General features: G+C 44.4%; 1 protein-coding gene and 1 long non-coding RNA gene across 15 annotated transcripts in view; both read right to left on the bottom strand.

The window, feature by feature from the left end:
- ENOX1 (ecto-NOX disulfide-thiol exchanger 1) overlaps positions 1-19,978 on the bottom strand; it is a 557,584-nt gene that overhangs the window by 97,733 nt on the left and 439,873 nt on the right. The window lies entirely within an intron of this gene.
- On the bottom strand, positions 5,585-8,030 carry LOC123597935. Its single transcript, XR_006712313.1, has 2 exons — positions 7,847-8,030; positions 5,585-7,593 (listed from the first exon to the last, which is right to left on the bottom strand). It is a non-coding gene; the product is annotated as an uncharacterized LOC123597935 (long non-coding RNA).

Here is a 19,978-nt window from a genome sequence, read left to right as displayed (position 1 = left end):
TAATTTTTTTTAAAAAGCAGCTGTAACTCTCCTCCCTCCACCCCAAATCAATACCATAGCCAATCCCATCAACGTTTTTATAACTGAGGCATATAACTAATTTACATTCCTGATTAAATGATTTCAAGCTTGATAGTTGCAAAAAAAAATGGTTACTCATGTGGCAGCAAAGTGGTTATTTCTACAGGGTGAGAAATTGTATATTGACTCCACTTAACTTCAGGCCACCTGTTTGTAAACATTGTTAAGTGTCATGGGCAGCCCTGAATGCACCCCTCACATGAGGCTTCTGGGAACATTATGTTCCTTGAGCCCGGAAAGAAACAAAGTCCTGATAATTCCTAGCTTAATATCATTTTTTCAGGATATTAAAAATTCAGAAACTTGACCAAGTTCCATTCTTTCATTGCTCTCCCTTTGTCTTTACTCTTTAGCTCTTTCCAGGACACTGTATTAAATGAAACAGTCTTGAAAAATGTGTAATTAAGCTTCCATGATAAAATTTACCCTTGAGAGACTGCATAACAGATTCACTATTCAAATAAGCGTAAGGATTAAAAATAACCTACAGTGTGTGTCTTTTTGTAAGATTCCCTGAGGAGTGTACTATGTTCCGATAAATGGAATATTTAGCTAAGAGCCACCACCTGTGGATTACCCATTTGCAATAATTAACACAAAAAGAATACAATGAGCCTTCAAATGTAAACTACTCTTCTGAATCCAATGAAATCTTCCTTTGGTGATTCTAGTGGCACCTGAATCCAGTGGTGCCTCTGGATTATCAGTAATTCACTCACAACCAACCAGATTATTGAGAAGATGGGGCATCCAAAGGGGAAGGGCAGTGCAGTTGTTCCGACCCTAGAAAAATTGTTCCCGCGATTTTCTGATTGGATCAAAAATGAAACAGCAACAGAAGAAAAACTTTGCCAAGCAAGATTAAATTACATTTCAAAAATTAGCACTAGACTACTAAAATTACCAAAGTGACGTCAGTGGCGGAAAATTGATCCAAAGATTAAATTGTACCGCTGAAAAGGAGGTTTAAAGGGATTACAGCAGCTTGCTTTACCCTTTACGAGATTCCATACAAACCATTATTCTTTATATTAATTATGGCCAAAGTGACCTCTTCCTGTCTCCTGTATTACTTACTGTGTTTCCATGGGAACAGAGAGTGGCAGGCTTAACTTCTTTAAGTAAATAATCTGGGGAAAGCCTTGAAATCTCTCTCTTACCAGCCGGAGCCGGCCTCAGAAAAATAATTAGCCCTATATGAAGAATGTAAGTTATTTTGGGTTATGTCCCGGTAAGCTGACAGTATGTTAATATCTTTTTTCCTGCTCAGGCAAGATGTGACTAAATTAATAAAACACTTTAACATATTATTCCTAACAATATCTGGATGTCTCAAGAACTGTTCATCTTTGTGTCTTTGGGGAACTCCGCGTTTAACATTCTCCCTCCTCTCTGCCAGATGCAGACGTGGGATGCCAGGAGAGTGCTGCTGAACTTTGTGTTTCTTTCCCCCACACAAGAAGCCCTTCTCAAGGATGCATCAGCTACTGCCCAGACGGGCGGCTGTGCTGACAGAGTCAGAACACGGGATGATATGGACAGGTCCATATCATCGTGGGAGACACCCCCACGATATCGGTCACCTTCCAGCCCCCCTGGGCTAGTGACTTAGCTACTGGCCAGGCCCCATCTGCCTCTCCCCAAGCCTCTCCTTGCAGGCTGCCTGGCTGGGGGTGGGGGGGGGTGGGGAGGGGGGTTGCCCTTCTGTGGCAGAGACAGCATGCGGTGCACCCAAACTCATGCTTTTCTTTGCTCAGTGCAGCGTTGCTCCTGACAGGTGACTGTCCCAGAGGCTGGTGCTCACCAGCGGGGCATGAGGGAGCGAGGGGTGTCTTCTGAATAATGTCTCTTCCCGCTGCTGGAATGGGCCTGGGTCTCTGACTCACCATACACAGGAAAGGTGCCCGGAGACCGACAGTGTCTGCTTAGGGACTCTTCTGTGCTCAAGAATAAACTTTTCGAGGGCGCCCGGGTGGTCAGTCGGTTAAGCGTCCGACTCTCGATCTCAGCTCAGGTCACGATCTCACAGTTTGTAAGTTCCAGCCCCGCGCTGGGCTCTGTGCTGATGGTGTGGAGCCTGCTAGGGATTCTCTCTTTCCCTCTCTCCCTGCTTCCCCTCCACGTATGCGCACGCGCTCTCTCCAGATAAACAAATGCATACAAAAATGAAAAAAAAAAAAAGAATAAGCTTTTTCTTGTCGCTGGGAAGCCCCTGAAAATGTGGGCCTTATTTATAAAATAGCTGGTGTTCCTGTAAGCCAGTATTTCCCCCAGTAACGGCCTCCGTCCAGGTTCTCAGGTGGCGGTGGTGCTGACGGGGCCGCGAGCTCTGAGAAATGCTGCTCAGACCATCGCTCGTTCTGTCACCTGGTTCCTGAATTGGGGCTACGGTTGGCTTGTTTGAACAAATCCTTCTGGAGGAAGCTCCATGCCCTGCACCTTTGAGGGCAGTCCTGCCCCGGCCACATCCCAATGCTCTGAGCGCCTCCTTTCGGAGTGAGGGCGAGAGTCCACCCTTCCCCATTTCCCCCAAATAAAAACCAGCAATAGGAATAGTGGTGGTAACAGCTAACAATTTCTAACATGCCAGGCACTGTGCGAGGCATGTGACTTGCACGATCTCCTTGCAGCGTCCAAAAACACGATAGAGTATGATCGCAGCTTCTATTCTACAGGTGATGGACCTGGGTTTGAGAGACGCAGGGGTTGGAGGCGCAGGCTTTCCACCCAGTTTACCTCCCGTCCTCGACATAATGCCATTGGGGTAGCCTGGGCGCAGGTAAGTGCTGCAGCCAGAGAGGGAAGGAACCAAGGACACCACGAGAGTGGCAAATTTGTTGCTAAAACAGAAAACGGCTTCCACTTGTGGCACTGTTTGGGGAGCGTTCTGCTTGAGGCCCTATTTTAACACAGACACACAAGTCTCTTCTGCAGGAGAATCTTGGGAATGATCCAGAGGGAAGGACCCGTCTGGCCCCCTTTGGACAGTCTTGACGCCTGACTCAGACCACTTAGGGATCCTCCTTCTGCCCCCGTGTCTCTTTCCTCTGAAACGGCCACACTGATAGTCATGAACTGCCGAGCTCCTGAGCCGCAGTTGGTTAATAAAGCTCCATTGGGACAGCTGTGTCCAGGGGTGCCTGGGTGGCTCAGTTGGTTTTTGGGTGTCTGACTTCAGCTCAGGTCATGATCTCGCGGTCCGTGAGTTCGAGCCCCACGTCAGGCTGTGTGCTGACAGCTCGGAGCCTGGAGCCTGCTTCAGATTCTGTGTCTCCCTCTCTCTCTCTGCCCCTCCTCCACTCACGCTCTGCCTCGCTCTCAAGAATAAATAAACATTAAAATATATATATATTTATTTTAAAATTATATATATAATATATAAATACATATTATATATAATATATATAAGTATATATTATATATAATATATAATACATATTATATATAATATATATAAATATATTATATATAATATATAAATACATATTATAAAATATAAATATATTATATATATAAATGTATTATAAATATAATATATATTATAATATATATTTATAAAATATTTTATATATAAAATATATATATTTATAAAATATATATTTATATATATAATGTAAATATAAAAATATATATTATTATATATTATATATTATATATATTATATATATAATATATATTTATATATTATATATATAATATATTATATATATTATATATATATAATATATATATATATTATATATATATAATATATATATGCCTCCCCCTCCCCCAACCCTCTGACCTCACCTGTGTGGTTGCTCTGTCATGTGCCTTCAGTTACAGTAAAGGCGATGGAAAAACCTCTCTTCCCACCGAGTCCCGTCCCCAAGATGTCCTCTGAACAGGCCAAGGAAAGCCCAAGACAAGGCCCGGGCCTGCCCTCAGCTGACCAGGGGAAGGAAGGTCTGGGGTCCTTGGGCTGCTGCCATGTCAGTGCCTCCCAGTGTCCAGACACAGAGCTGAAGGGCATCATGGCCCCACTGCCCGGCCAGGCTCCTGCTAGACAGCCTCCTACGGTCCCAACAAACTGTAATCGATCTGTTTCTCAGTCACACCTGTATCACCACGGAAGCAGCAATCTTCCTCAAATTGCTCACGGAAATTCCTTCTGCTACATTTTTGCAGGATTATTATTATTACAACTTAGCATTGACATAACATTTTATATTTGCAGTGTGCATTATAGCCTGCACATTAGCTATTATTAGGGAGAGCTAAACAGAAGCACAATGCGGTGTCTATTTCCATCTTTGTGTGAGGCCGGTGGAATAAGGGTAATTTGGAGAGTGCAGGTAAGCTAGATCCTGTTATTATAATGGCTTAAATGCGAGTCTGGAGGCACAACCCACAGCTGGCGACTCAGGAAAAAACCACCCCCGTCTGTCTCCCCTTCCACACAGCTCACCCTCACCAAGGGGTCTGCGCCCCGGAGCAGCGGCCACAAGGTGTTGCGGGGTGCAGACACCACGGAGAATTCACATCATGCCTTCCTGCTTTGCCACCGACCTTATTCTCCTCTGATACCGCCCCCAGCTCCCCCCATCGTCCCCAGGGCAAAATGAGGGGAGAGGCTTGCCCACTCCTTTCAACAGCAGGATAAGCCTGCAATTTAAAGTACTGTTGAAGGATGCTGGGTGGGGATGAGGGACGCCTTTCGAGGCCTCAGGCGAGCACAGATCAAGACCCAGCAGTCTCCGGGAGAAGGTGGCCAGACTGCCAGGGCAGGATGCGGGGGAAGGAGGGGAGAGGGGGTTGGGTTGTTGGAGCCCCAAACCCAGGCAGCAGGGCTACCAAGAGGGGCATTTCTCCCCTCAACTCCAGCTCTCCCCCCCGCCCCCCTTTACTTTTTTTGATCAGATGTCAGTTTTCTTTTTCATTTTCAATGTTGACCTCCAAGATTCAGGACTACCTCTTTTCTACCTTCTGAAGGCTTTAGAGATTCCTTTTCAGAGCAGTCAGACTCAGACCAAGATAAATCTCACAAGGACACAGGTTTCGGGGGCGTGGGAACGCCTCCCCCGGCCTTGGCCGCCACCCTCGCACACAGAGCGCCCCCCTTGGGTACAGCTCTGCACCACTGGCTTTTAGCTCTGGGCCGCTGCACCCTACGTAGTGGTTGGTCTTGTCCAACCAGAGAAGCCTGAAACACAACCTCTCCCCTGAAGGAATTCCTCGTCTCATTTCTCATTTCCTCACCTGCCTGCGGCGTAAGGACCTCACCTCCTTCCCCCACTAACTTGCGGATTCCTTGGTCATTTCTCATTTTCTTCAAGACACCTTCCCCTCAAGAAGTGGGGATTTCCTGCTCCTACTAACACCTCCCCAGACACACACACACACACACACACACACACACTCTTGAACTGGTGGTTTCCACCACATAAAACACATCCACACTCGGAAATGTGAAGAGAAGCTCAGCCCGAACCTCAACATTCTCAGATGGAGGCACCATCTTTTGCAAGGAATAGCAACTTTTCCCACAGTTTTGTTTTGTTTTGTTTTGTTTTTTAATCTTAGCACATCACATACTTGGGGCAACAAAGAGATGTTGCACAGAAAATGCTTTTCTCCCCTCAGTTTTTGTGCTTTATATAAATGTTAACTATCCAGTCTACTAAGAGAGAACCAAGACTTTGCTCTCAAGCTTTTTTGGGGGGGTGGGGAGTGGCGGGGGGGAAGTGGTGGGTGGGGACTGTGCTTGGGCTGCCCGTGAAGTCTCACCCTCTCCACTCTCCTGGTCACCAGTGTGGAGACTGATTGATGTGCACGTATTTGTGCCTGACGTTAGGGCAGAAAGAATTCCTGTTGTCTCTAAGTACGTAACCACAGTAAAATGACACTGGTATGAATAACTGAGGCCAGTATTCCTCCAAGTTTCCTCCACCCGCAGCCCTCATTTGTTCCACTTTGGTATCTTAAATGGGAATTCTTGGAGCTATCCCATTCCAGACCCTCTGAATCTGAGGGTCTGGAATGGGGTCTGAGGATGTGCCTTTCAACAACCATCCAGGGTGGGCTGAATGCATGCCAAAGTTTTAGAACCGCTTCCCTGGCCTGTAGGGACCGGATCCCCATTCCTTCGTAACTTTCTTCCAGTCTCACATTTCTTTCGTCATTTTTTTTTGACACCTGCTTTCTCTCAGCCTTTTCTAGCAGCTTTTCTGTTCTTAAAAGGACCTTCTCATCTCCAGCTTTTACCCTCCAACATGGCCGCTGAGGCCTCTCCGCCATCCGCCTTGCCTTCTCGCATTTCATCAATCTATCCACCTGTTTCTCTCTGAACGCTACTTACTGCCTCTCCCGTGATGATATTGTGACTGAATGCTTTCATAAATCCTCCAGGCAGTGTCTCCAAAACACATTTTTCTGATCTACTGGATGTTGTCGCGTATTAGTTTTCTTTGCAGCCATATTTCTGGAGAAAGTGCCTGCTGTAGCAGGTCCGTGGCTTGCGCCCCGGAGAGGCCCAGCCCAACCTCTGTGCCCGGTGGGAACTAACGACCCTTGGCCAGGGGTCCTGACACCAGCTTCTTACTGAGGAGAGGGGGCCCATCCCTGCTTGTCTCTAACCACTGACGGATGAGAAAACAGTTCCTGGCTATTCTCCTAGAGTCTGAGAAAAGCAGAGACTCTGTACTTGGCCTTCCCCACGTTTTTCTGCATCAGACTACCCTCATTTTTTTTTTTTCTTTCCTCCCAAACAACCCTTTTCCGATTATCCAGAGGATGCTTCACATGTTCCTCACGCAGCTATGGCAGGGTTCTCCACCTGTGTCATGCATGCCATACTTAAACCAAGAAACTAGCTCCCTTTCATTTCTTCTTTCTCTGGTCCTTGGTGATTTGCCACGTCAGTCACTTCCTTTCCCCTAAACATTTTTATCTTTTACTTCATTTCCTTACTTTAAAATTTGTTATGCTTATTTATTGTTTGAGAGAGAGAGAGAGAGAGCGAGAGAGCGAGCAAGCCAGGGAGGGGCAGAGAGAGGGACAGAAAGAAATCCCAAGCAGGCTCCGCGCTGTCAGCCCAGCGCCCGACTTGGGGTTCAAACTCACAAACTGTGAGATCATGGCCAGAGCTGAAACCGAGTGTCGGACACTTAACCGACAGAGCTGCCCTGGTGCCCCACCTTTTACTTCATGTTCATTTTCTTCTCATCCTTTATTACCTTACCTCAACCTGTTTCTTCGCCCCGTTCTTTCTACCTATTATTGACGGACATCAGTCCCCACGTCATGTACCAGTGGTTTTCAAGCCTTTGTGCGGCAGAAATACCTGAGGACTATTTTATAACTCACGTGAGTGGGCATTAACTCCCAGCCGTTGCCAGGAAAGCTTCCCAGCTCTTTCTCACGCGGAGCCAGGGCTGTGAATCACTCATCTACGCCTTCTGTCACTGCTCACCGGTATCAGTCTTCCACGTTGCCATAGTCCCAGGTATTTGCAAAGTGCCATGGAGCCCCTTCCTTGGTCATTTCTTTTTTTTTTCTTTTTTTTTTTTTTAATTTTTTTTTCAACGTTTATTTATTTTTGGGATAGAGAGAGACAGAGCATGAACGGGGGAGGGGCAGAGACAGAGGGAGACACAGAATCGGAAACAGGCTCCAGGCTCTGAGCCATCAGCCCAGAGCCCAACGCGGGGCTCGAACTCACGGACCGCGAGATCGTGACCTGGCTGAAGTCGGACGCTTAACCGACTGCGCCACCCAGGCGCCCCACCTTGGTCATTTCTTACAACCTCAAGTAAACTCTCTTAGGATGAGCCTCACGTTACTATCGAGAAGGCTGGGGCTTGGAAGAGACACATGGTTTGCCAAGCCACTCCAGAAACAAAACTCAGCTACTTCCAGAGGCCTCTTAACTTCATCTGGCTCAAAGTTATTTCTTTATTATGTTCAGTGTCTCTAAATGCGACCCCCCCTCATCAAATGAGTGTCAGGGTGAACCTGGCCTTCCTTAGGCCCAGAGAATAGGAAGGAAGGAAATGTGGAAGGAAGCCCTCCAAAACCATATTTTCAGAACCCTTGATTTCCCCTCCCTTAAGATGGCTCTAGTTCACATTCTTCAACGGGACACATCTTCTCATTCCTGCTTTCACCCCCAGAGCTTGAGTGCTACAAAAGCCTGCTTCAACAAACCCCACATTCATCTTCCCCGAGTCCTTGGGCAGGGAAAAGTGCACGGATTTTAAAAACTGTCTAGATGGCTAAATTATAGCAATTTTTCTCTGGGAGAGAGTTGTTCAGATATTAAAACCTTCTATGTACTGAGTGTGATAATCTTTCTCACATTCCCACAAAAAAAAAAAAAAGAGCAGTTTTTGCTTTGCTCATTAAAATGATTTGTTTTTGGTTTTTGATGAGTGTAATTTCTCAGGTAGCAATGTTTCATTCTTACTAGCAACTCCTTAAAAACCCTCTGCAAGTGCGGAAGCCCCAGTTAAGCACTATTAATCAAATGCTAAATGCTTTTAAACAGCTCTACCCCTTTTTTTCTAATTGAGAAATAGAGCTGTTTGGGCAAGTTTATGGGGTGACCTTGATTGAATTAAAGAGGTCAGGGATGGAACAGACTTCAAACTCATATTCAATGATTTTAAAGAAATGACTTCCCTCCAATTAAGCAGGAATTAGCATGAAATATTTTGTTTCCGAAAGGTTAAAGGAATTCCTCTGAGAAACCAGCTCTCTTGTTGCCTGTTCTTTATTGAACACGAGAGAGAAGGCGCCACGGATAGTTTCAGAGAAAGTGCTTTGTTAACATGGTGCTGATGAGCTGGCATCGATTATAACATTCCTTAGAGTCACAAATGCTGTATCGAAGGGGCAAAAAGTCCAATTTAAGTTTTAATTTCTGTTTCAAAAGCCCAAAGACCCAACAACTTCCAATGACTAAGAAAAATCAAGTTACATTTTCCATCTGCGTTAATTTCAACCTAGTTCTAGGGGCAAAGTTTCACATATTAGTTTATTTCTTTGCTGTTCCTCATTTCCGTTCCATCCCTAACCTTGCCATAGTCTCCCACCTTTTAATGGTCTGAAGGGATAGGTTCTTCTCCCTGCTCTAAATAGTAACACACACAGTTTGTGATACCGAGTTATGGAAGCAGGATTGTCCAGAGGAAGGAGAGGGGACCAGACACGTCGGTGGAGGTTTGGGGACTACAGGGCATTGTTTTTGAGGAGCGTTAGTCCTGAGAAGGACACTGGCTGCGCTCTTTTACGGCCCTGCTCCTGCCAACTTCAGAGAGGCGTGGAGACACGGATTACACACAGGAGGGTGGCAGAGGGGGTACTACAGAGGGCAAGAAGGGACTTGAAGGGCACACTCCTCTTCTGAGATGTGGGGCAAGTTAGTAAACCTCCATTAGAGCTCAGGATCCTCATCTGAAAAACATGGTCAGTACTGGGAGGATTAAACAGATAATAGTTGTGGGTTTTTTTTTTTTTTGTTGTTGTTGTTTTTATTTTTTGGAGGGAGGGGGGTCCCAAACTGAAAAAAAAAAAGCCCTTCAACAGATTAGAAATTAGTTCTTCCTAGTTTTAATTTCCTATCCCTTCATTTCACAAACTCTTGTCCTTGTACCGTGCAACGCCACATGCTGGCCATTCAGAAAGGAAAAGATCTCAAACTAGTCTTTAAGGAACACACGGGGTGGAAGGTCCGCCCGTGTCATGTTTTTACTCTTCTTTGCTTGCAACAAAATACAGCCTTCTCCAGGGAGAAGATGGAGTTCAGATGCATAGATTTATACAACCTCTTTTCAGATAATCTCAGCCCCCACGGTTCCTTAGGTCAGGGTGTACCTGCTCGCATGGGCTGTAACTCCTGAGGGTCCAGGGGGCCGTGAGCCAGTGCTATTCCAAGAAAGGAGAACTCTGATGATATGCTGCTAGGATTCTTCACAGCACACAAGCAATGCTCTCAGATCAAAGACCGAGTCTCGATTAGTCTTACAAGACTTTGTGTGCTAATTTCTCTCCTTAATCTGGTCCTTCGAGACAAGTGGTCTCATGGTCCCGTACACGGCATTAAGAATTCTGTGAATATTTGTTTTAATTTTATCACCGCTTTGTAGTATGACATTGCTTGGCACACTTCATGGTGGCAAAGAGCTAAGGACAGAGAAATGGATAACTTTAGGGTGCTCGGGTCACATAAACTATCCTAGAAAAGCGTGGGATGGCAGGTGGAGACAATTCCTGAGAAACGGACTGGTAAATCACTAAAAGAAGAGTAACCCACCTCTACAAGATTTGCCAAATACGTGTTGTCACTGAAGTTGTGTCTGAACGCTTGTAATTACAAAAACCCGAAACTTGCAGAATTTATCTGACATTCCAACTAATTACTGTTAGGGGGAAACAACAACAACAACAACAACACCTTTTTATCATTAAATTAAAACATGGGATGGGCAGGGAGAGGGCATAATACTTGTAAGATCTCTCCTGGGTCAAAACTTCCCTGAGTCTGTGCATCTCAATAGGATTGGTATTATCGTAGATGCTGTCCCTCTGATCTTTAAGACTTATTGAGAGGTACATCTCATAAAAAAAAAAAAAAGCCCAGGAACAATGAAACAGGGACAGCACTACAATAAGTCCTGAAATTAGATGGTCAATAAACTGGTGATCTTCTCACATGCTCTCCCAGACCCTAGGGATGCAAAGGAAATATGGGATGAGATGGGAAATAAAAGGGCTAAGATTGTGGTTCAGATCATTCCAGACCGACCATCAAGTCTGTGCCTGTGTTTTGAGAAGTACCTTGATTTTTCTCTTTACTTTTCTGGAGAGCTGGGGAGTGGAAAACACGAGTTGTGACAGGGTGTAGGGTTTGCCAAAGGAAATGCGTGATGGCACGGCTCTTTCCCCGTGCACTTTACCTCTTGAAAGCATTTCTTCTTCTTGCCTAAAGCCATAGAACAGATTGCTTTTGAGGAAATAAATATCACTCAACTAGAAAAGAGACTGTGCCAATTTCCTGAGTATTTTTAAAAACTGGCATTTCTGTTGGAATGGGCCTAAAAACAGTTTGCTGGATGCACTGCCGATGTTGAAGTCAACCTCTTTCTAGTCAAAAATACAGAAAATAATGGGGAGACTAAACGCGAGCCGCAGTCAGCTTTGTCTGGATTAACATTTTAAGGTAATACACTCTCCAGTCTACCTTTGCCTCCAAATGGCATCATGGCGCCACGCACGTCACAGGCTTTCAAAATCCTTGGTTGATTTTATTTGGTTACAGCCTCTTACGAAGCCACTTAAAGCATTTGGGGGAGATTCTGGAGCTTTTCTCCCATCAAATTTAGTGGTGCCTTGTGAAGGTCATTAACCAGGCAAGAAGGAAAGTAGCACTGAGCTCTAGACTGTCCACTTGCTATCTTGGGGAACTAACATAACTTCTCTAACATGTGACTGCATCCTCCTGTCTGTGACAACAGAAAGTGGGTGTGCATGATGATTTCTAAGGGTCTCTTCCACATCTGAAGAGACTCACCATTGCCATTCCCGGCGGGTAAGAATTCAACAGCAGAATTCAAAAGCAGAATTCAACAGAATTCAACAGCACGTGTCTGCCCGGTTTAGAACTTGAATTCTTTCTTGACTCTGAATCTAAGAGCTATACAAATATGATCAGTCCTTGAAACAGGAAATTGTAAGACAATGGGTTCTGGAAATTAAAGGTGGAAGTTCCCTAATGTAAAGCAAAAGGAGGCAACTCAATAAATTTCCATTTTCTGACACTGGTTACTACTTTTAATTTTCTTGTTTGACTGGAAATGGCTAGGTATTCCCCAATCAATGTGAATTTTATCACACGTCCTCCGAGGTAATTTAAAAATTAATACTTACTACTTACTAGTTTAATTATTAAAATAATAGATGTATATACTGTGGAAATTTCTGAGATGCAAAGAGAAGAAAACAAAAATCACCGATAATCACACCGCCCAGAAATAATCGCTGAATATTTTGACCCATATCCTTACATATTTTCCCTAACATACAAGTTATGAATGTAACACATATACAAACCACATGATCCGTACATTGATTTGTAACTGATTTTATCACTTAGCAATACACTGAGAATCTCTCATGCCATTATATGGTCTTCCAGAATATGATCTTTCTCAAGGCTGTTTATGGATATATAATTCATTAACCAATATCCCAGTGTTAGATATTTACATGTTTCTAAAGTGATTCGATAACTGAAAATTTAGGTAACTGCATTAAGTGCCAATGGCCCATTTGCCTTAAGTGGAAAGCAAGGGCCTCTGGGACACAGCGAGCGGCTCTGGAAGTCATGGTGGGCTCATTAAGAACCTGCAACACCCTCCCCGAAGCACTATGATGAATACACCCTGTCTTGCCACTTCTGCTCTAGAAATGATTCTCCCTACTTCTCTGCTACTGACGGGGAGCCTAAAATAAAGTTCCCTTTCCCTAGCCTCTTCCCAGAAGACTTCACACACTGTGTCCTGAAAACTGGGGGGAAGAGTGGCTGAGCCCTTAGTCCCTCTCTGGTGTCAAGGACGTTCACCCAAATAAAAGAGTTTCTAAGCCACTTGGACATGGGAGAGCTTACTATAATAATAATTTCCAAACTTGCTATAAACTTCAAAGTCCAGGGATTCTAAGTGTAAGCATCATATCACGCAGGGGGAATTTCCAAGACAGGAAGAAAGTAATTACTTCTTTCAATTACTTTTTTCAGTAGCTATGTGGCACTCCGCTGTGCACGGATACCCGGAATTCTATAGGACTTTGTCTTGTCCTCACTTATCTTATTTATACAGTAGTCTTCGTATCGTCAGGTCTCTGATTAGTGAAGCTTATGGGCGACAGTGTGAGCCGTCAAGGTACAATAACTGTGTCCCCAACTGTGTTTTGATGAACAAAGCAGAATGAACACATGGAAGAATTAGGACAATGATGTTCATAAACAGTACATCAGTGCTAAGAAGTTGGTAATAGCATATGTTTTAATATAGTCTGGTATTGATTCTTTTGGCCAATGTCCCACCTTAACAGTGTTATAGTCACATTTTAAGATTTTAGATGGAGAGGTACAGAAGAAAATCAATAGATACTATCTTTCCACTACCAACCAGCCACATATCTATAGCCTCTCTGCCATACTCACATTTAAGAGATCTAAAAGATGCTTTGGGGACGGCTGGCCCAGTTATCAGGCTTCTAATAACCTCAGGAATCCACTCTGACTACCTCAAAGATTATAGCTTCAACTCCCAGCGATTCACGAAAAAAGAGCCTATGATCCAGAAGAGATACATGCTCATTTTCTATTTTCTATTTCATTAACGTATAAAAAGGAAGCTTAAAAAAACACTCACTTGTTACACAAGAACTGTCTGAAAACAAAATCATACAGAATTATTGTTTCTGAACCCTAAAAACATATAGCAAAGTGCTTATGTAGTTAAGCTGTGGAGAAGAAAAAAAGATTAGAAGCGAAACCATCTTTTGTAGTATTAAAACTAACGGTTTTCTTCTTTCCTTATTCTTAATCAATAGATTTTCCAAAATGACCAAGCATTATCTTTATATGAAAAACAGCTTTTATTTTGAAAACGTTACATGCTGCTGGAGGGCAATGAGCTGATCTACTAAAAGTATTTTCTATAAGCACCAACTAGAATCACTTGATTCTAGCTGACACTTGACAAAAGCCAGTGTCGAAGAGGATAATCCTTATTTCCTAATCAGAAATTCCCACTTATTACTTACAAGCAAAAAGGAACAATTAGCAATAAACACTACTAAGGAATTCTTCCTTATGTTTAGGAAAGAAAAACAAAACTTATAAACTTACCCAGATCCTGTCATCTAAACTCCCTCAAAAATATTCTGATTTTTTCCAGAAGTTGTGCAAACCACACTTAAATCCCAACAACACTGTGTTAATTTTGCTCAAAGGCAAGCTGAAAACATATTTTAACATCCTGTCAGAATGAGATACTAAGAGTGTCGATAAAATGACACTAAAATAAATGTAAATTTAGACTGCGGTTACAAGTGGCTGCCTGAGTCTGGGAAGATGTTAGGTTGCTATAGTATTTTCCATAGCAACTTTGCGTCTTATTACATAAATATTCCCTCAGTGTCCTTACAGCCTACTAAGAAAACTGAATTAAATCTACTCTCCTATGTAATGATCCTGCCTCAAACCTTATCAGAATGAGATGCCCAGAAAACGTAATAAACCGTAATCTAGATCATGGCGCTTTGGTAGGTGCGAGGCGTCAGGGGACCATGGGCTGTGCGTGAGTAGCTGTGCTGTGACCTCATCCTGTGCACGGGCCACTTGTCTATGCTCTTCTCGGGTCAAGGTCTCTGCAGTTCTCCCTTTCTGAGGATGGGCTGTTAACTTCCTCCCTTTTCTCCTCTGATGTCACCAAGCCCCCGGGGCCTCCCGTCACTAGGCAAGAAGCTAGGGTTTCACAGAGCCTCAGCCTGTTCTGCAAAAGCAGCTGGGACCCTGTGCTGGGCTGTCACAGCAGGAAACCGGCTCCAAGCCAGTGTTGACCAGGAATACAAACTGTTTGAGATCCTCAGCGAGGGCTCAACTGGGTTTTGTGGGGGTGCAGCACAGTTGCAGGGTTAGAGTATCTGACAAAATCTGCCGTCTCCTAGACACAACGCAATTTCAGCAGAACCAATCAATTTTTACACTAAATGCACGATTATGGAGAATGCGTGCATATGTGAGAGAGATGTCAGGAATATGGCATTATCAGGTACTACACAAAAATAAGATTAATAAGGGGCTAAGCTTAAAAAGAGCTGAGGCTCCAAATGTTACTTTGTAGGACAGATAAACACAGTCTGGTTGGACCAGAGTGCTTCCATGACAAAGGAATCCTATGCTAGAGGATCAATTTAATAGCATCCGTCTCTTGCATTTAAAAGGTAAGGCAATTTACAAAAATAATTATTTCTACGCTTTTAAAAACCATGTCCTTTATGAAAGGGAAGCTGTAAGCGCACACGAGATGAGGGAACTGAAAATTCTACCTGAAGTAAGCATTGGCTTGACTTCCTTTGGTAAGATTAGCAAGATGTGAAAAAGGACGGGGTGGGAGGGTAGCAAAAGCCTTGGCTCCTTGAGAATGAAGCTCTATTTCCAGAGTTCAGAAATGAAGCAGCCTGCTCAGCCCACATCAGAAGGTGCATTTCATCATCTTTCAGCCATATTAGTTTTAATTAATCACATTTCTTTGTTTGGCACTTGGATTCCCAGAAGACATTCTTCTGTGGATGAAAACAAGACGCTTGTCTTCAATTCAGTGGTCGCGGATGGACACACACCGCCCCTGTTTCTCCTCCGGGTTGTCATCACATGTGAACACAAAAGTCTGCGAACACATTGTCCTTCCTTGCTTCCTCTCACCACTGGTGCACCTGCCTTGGGGGTCTGCTCGTGCAGGGATCTCGGCGTGGCTGTGGCCTCACTGGGTCAATTCACTTTTCACTTCTGAGTGCTCTCGTCCCTCCGCGGAGTTCTGAGCAACTCCTGAGTGAGCCTGCTTAGATCACATGCAGTGTTTCCTAAAAGCTTCTACTAGCTGCCAGTGACGTGGCCCCCTTCGGCTGGCCCCCTGCAGGATCCTTCTCTGGAATCCTTCCTTCTGTGCCCAGGCTGGTGCTGGGGGGGGGGGGGGTAGCACTAATCCTCTTCTCAGGCTTGTGACAAACTGTAATCTGTTGGGCATCCTAAATGTCTTTCAAAAGCACTCTCATATAGGAATTAATCAGGAAAAACACGAAGGCAGTCCTGGTGTTCAAAGAGATCAAGGGAATAGCCAGAGAGAGCGCCTTCTTGTTGTTAATTTCTTTAACCTCAAGCTGCCAGCTACATATGAAACTATTCAGACACACTGAATACTGCTAGGTCCAACTGAATTTGATTGTGAGTCTCTAATTTGATTCAATTAGCTGAAAGATTTTCGGAATCCTTGCTGGATGTGTTATTGAAATTAAAAGAATAAATCTGTACCTACATGTGGAAAGTTTCCATGGCAAATCGACAACTAGAAAACACCTTTCGTAATTAAAAGAGTATTTGCTCCTATGAAGAGCTCAGAGATTAAATGAGGTGTAATTACAATCCAAGAACATTTGTTTGCGCATTATGAAATGTTTTAAGGGTTGTCTATTAAGGAAGGACATTTTAGTTTTATCCTTCTGAAATTTGTCTTCAATGTACAATCTATACTCATCAGATACTGGATGAGGTGCAAACACTGGATAGAGGTATTTATTTTGGTTTACATCAAATTTACGGCAATGGCTTTCGAACATGTTTGGCATTAGGCTTTTAGGCATTTGGCCACTGTACTTTTTAACTTAAAATGTATATTTCTTCTCTTCAAAAAGCACCTCACACTCTTGAGGGCGGGGTAAACTGTGCCTAGCCCTCTCCATACTGCCCCCTCCACCAGGTCCACAGTGTCTGGAGAAGAAGAAGGGCTTGACAAATATTTGTTGATAACTAGAATGATGCTGAGTGTCCACGCTCCGGGTCACGGCCTATTCAGCACGTGGCACTGGATTTTGAACGCATCAAAGTTGTGAACATTTTGAGAAATACTCGCGGTCCGTGAGTTCGAGCCCCGCGTCAGGCTCTGGGCTGATGGCTCAGAGCCTGGAGCCTGTTTCCGATTCTGTGTCTCCCTCTCTCTCTGCCCCTCCCCCGTTCATGCTCTGTCTCTCTCTGTCCCAAAAAAAATAAACGTTGAAAAAAAAAATTTAAGAAATGAATCATCCTCGTTTGAACAAGCTTCTTAAGGCTTTCCGTTTAAATTTAGAGCAAATGAGGGGCGCCTGGGTGGCGCAGTCAGTGAAGCGTCCGACTTCAGCCAGGTCACGATCTCGCGGTCCGTGAGTTCGAGCCCCGCGTCGGGCTCTGGGCTGATGGCTCAGAGCCTGGAGCCTGTTTCCGATTCTGTGTCTCCCTCTCTCTCTGCCCCTCCCCCGTTCATGCTCTGTCTCTCTCTGTCCCAAAAATAAATAAACGTTGAAAAAAAAAATTAAAAAAAAATAATAAATAAATTTAGAGCAAATGTTCTCAGGGTTACCACATTCCCATCAACTTCCGGGACAAAGGCATCAAAAACAAAGACCAGAAGAGGGGGCATGTGCAATTGAAGTCAACACAATTCACTTACTTGGTGAAAGGCCCAGAGCCGGGTGCCGTAGGTAAGGACGACAAGCGGAGGTCAGAGTTCCTGAGCACTTACTGTGTGCTCAACGCTGTCGGTACGGTCGAGAGGGCTTTCCACGCACCGACTCCACAGTACTATGGCTAACTGAGTTCTGCCACACGAGGCCTTACGCTCTGGACAGATTTCCTCTTTTCTTCCCTTTGTTCCCTGTGCACTCCTGCCCCACCCCTACTGCCAACCTGGAGGAAGGAGGAGGAAGCAGCAGCAATAGATATGGCTTTTAAAGTGGGGCTTAATTCCAGTAAAAGGCAGACGATGCAGCAGTAAATTTGAATTTTTATCAGAAATCATCTTCACGGGCTTTGGAGCCGGATGCCAATCTTCTTGAATGGATGCTTCAATAAATCTGTCTTGATTTTCAAATTTATTAACAAAACTCATTTTCATTTTTATCAGCATCTTAGTTTTGCTCCAGCAGCTCTGTTTCCCCTTTAGGAGGTAACTGATAAGGAGGAACAGTGAACTGCCTGCCCAGCATTATATGGCAGTTATGGCAGGACTGGGGAACCCTAGCCAACGACACGTTGTAAGTTATTACAGGTGGTAAAAAGCAAAAGTACAATGAAATATTCTGCACAAACAGAAGAGCAGAGATATGCCAAAAACACCGATTTAGAAAAAAAAAAATTAAACCCAAGATATAAGCCCAAACATAATAAATTGTATCCTTTCTAGAAACCAAGGAAAGTCAATTCTCTCCGTCTCCCCTTCAGAAATAAAATCTGTGCAGGTTGGCGTGGGCTCCAGGAGGAGGTGAGGAGCAGAGAGGTCCTGGTGCATCGGCCTCACGCAACCTGGCAGGTGAGCCTCTCCACAGTCCTCTTGGACAGGAGGAGGCTCCACGAAGGATGCCCCCCTCTGGAATTTCCAAGAAGTCTTGGGTCACCCACTGCCCAGGAGGTTGGAGGCAGAAGCTCCCTGTTTCGGCAGAAAGCAAAAGGGCAAGGGATTCTTTAAAGAATAGAAAGATTTACTGCTAGGTCAGCCCTTAGCAACTTCCATCAGTGAATTGAGCCTTTTGAGACACCTGCTCCTGGGTGACTGACAGATGCAAATTTGCACCTGCAATGAATGCAGAGAGTCTCGGATGACACCGCTGAAAGGTGTGTTTTCCTGAGGCTCCTGGGCCTGGATCCCTCCCCTCCCAGCAGCAGTTTGCAGGGATCCTGTCTGAAGCTTGGTCAAAAGACCAGATGGGAATTCTTGCCTTCAGGCTGTGTCCCTGAATAGGCTGGGCTGAAAGGAAAACAGCTGCTAGCCTTTTGGCAGGATCTGCGGGGGCCCAGAGGAATAAAAAAGGTTAGTTGCTTTCCTTTTCCTCTAATCAGTCCTGCGCTTTCCCCATAAACCACACGCCGCGTCCTCTGGTCCATCTCATTCTGAAAAGCACGAAGAAGACTTTGAACTCCTGGGGACCTGGCATCTGAACTCCAGTTTTTCCATCTCTCCCACCAGCACTCGTATAGATCATGCTCTGTGTTGTGTGCATTCATTGCGCTGGCCAAGGAAAAGCCTGGAGAACTGAAAGTTCAGGTCCTGCTTCAGGCTCTTATTAGATGCCTGGGGGAAAAAACCAACAGAGATCTAGCTAGAAGGCTCTTCAGGGAAGCTGCCAGAGAGACTCGCGCATCTCAGCCTAGGGAAGGGAGCTTTGAATTCTTCTGCAGCGGAACTGTGGGTCTATGCTTGCTGTCACGGTCTAGAAGACTTCCCACTGGAGCCTGCTGCCTGAGTCATTATTATTCTTGTCCTATTCTGAGCAAACTATGAAATTATACACATTCCTCATTTGGGAAGTTGACGACTTGTTTAAAAAGAAATGTCACCCCAAAATTAAAAAAAAAAAAGCCACGGGTTCAAATAAGAATTTCTGACTGATTGCTTTTCTTCTACACCTACCGTATAAGAATGTTAAGGATCCAAGTTTCATGTAAACTTGCCCCTCATCTAGAAACTTCAAAAATGATGAAGGCTTTATTGAGAAAAGAAAATTATTTATTTATTTACCAGCAGAGCTCATTAAATGTAAGAAGTTCACACTAAAACTTGCTCTTTGCTTTTGATAGACGCAGGCTTGTGGGACAGAAATTGCCGTCCTCTAATAAATAAGTCCAAGCCCAATAATCAGTCCTGAGAAATCTCATTTCCACTTAACAAGAGACGTACCCTGACACATAAATGCTAGGTTCATTTTTCAGACAAAAGATACGCGGCTTCAAAAACTAGTGGCACGGTGCCTTCTTTTCTGCTAAGCTTCTGAAAGATTTAAATGAGTGGCATTTGAGGATGAAAGGGAAATTTTCTAAGGCAGTGGTCCTGAAAGTTTAGCGCGCCTCAGAATTCCCTGGAGAATTTAAATCGCAGATTTCTGGATCTCACATCCCCACCCCTGCCTCCTAGAGTCCCTGATTCCTTGGGGATGGAGCAGGGTCCAAGAATTTACATTTCTAACAAATTCCTCGGGGGTGCCTGATGGTGCTGGACTGGGGACCACACTTGAAAGAACCACTGCGCTAGGGAAATTGAACTCCCTCCTACGTATGCCTAAAAGATTTTCTTGTGATCATCATTCATGGCCCTGGCACTTGCTGAAC

The sequence above is a fragment of the Leopardus geoffroyi genome, chromosome A1 (genome assembly GCF_018350155.1).
Source record: "Leopardus geoffroyi isolate Oge1 chromosome A1, O.geoffroyi_Oge1_pat1.0, whole genome shotgun sequence".
NCBI lineage: Eukaryota > Metazoa > Chordata > Mammalia > Carnivora > Felidae > Leopardus > Leopardus geoffroyi.
The sequence above is the reverse complement of the archived record's forward strand: the minus strand, read 5'-3'. Positions and strand labels throughout refer to the sequence as shown.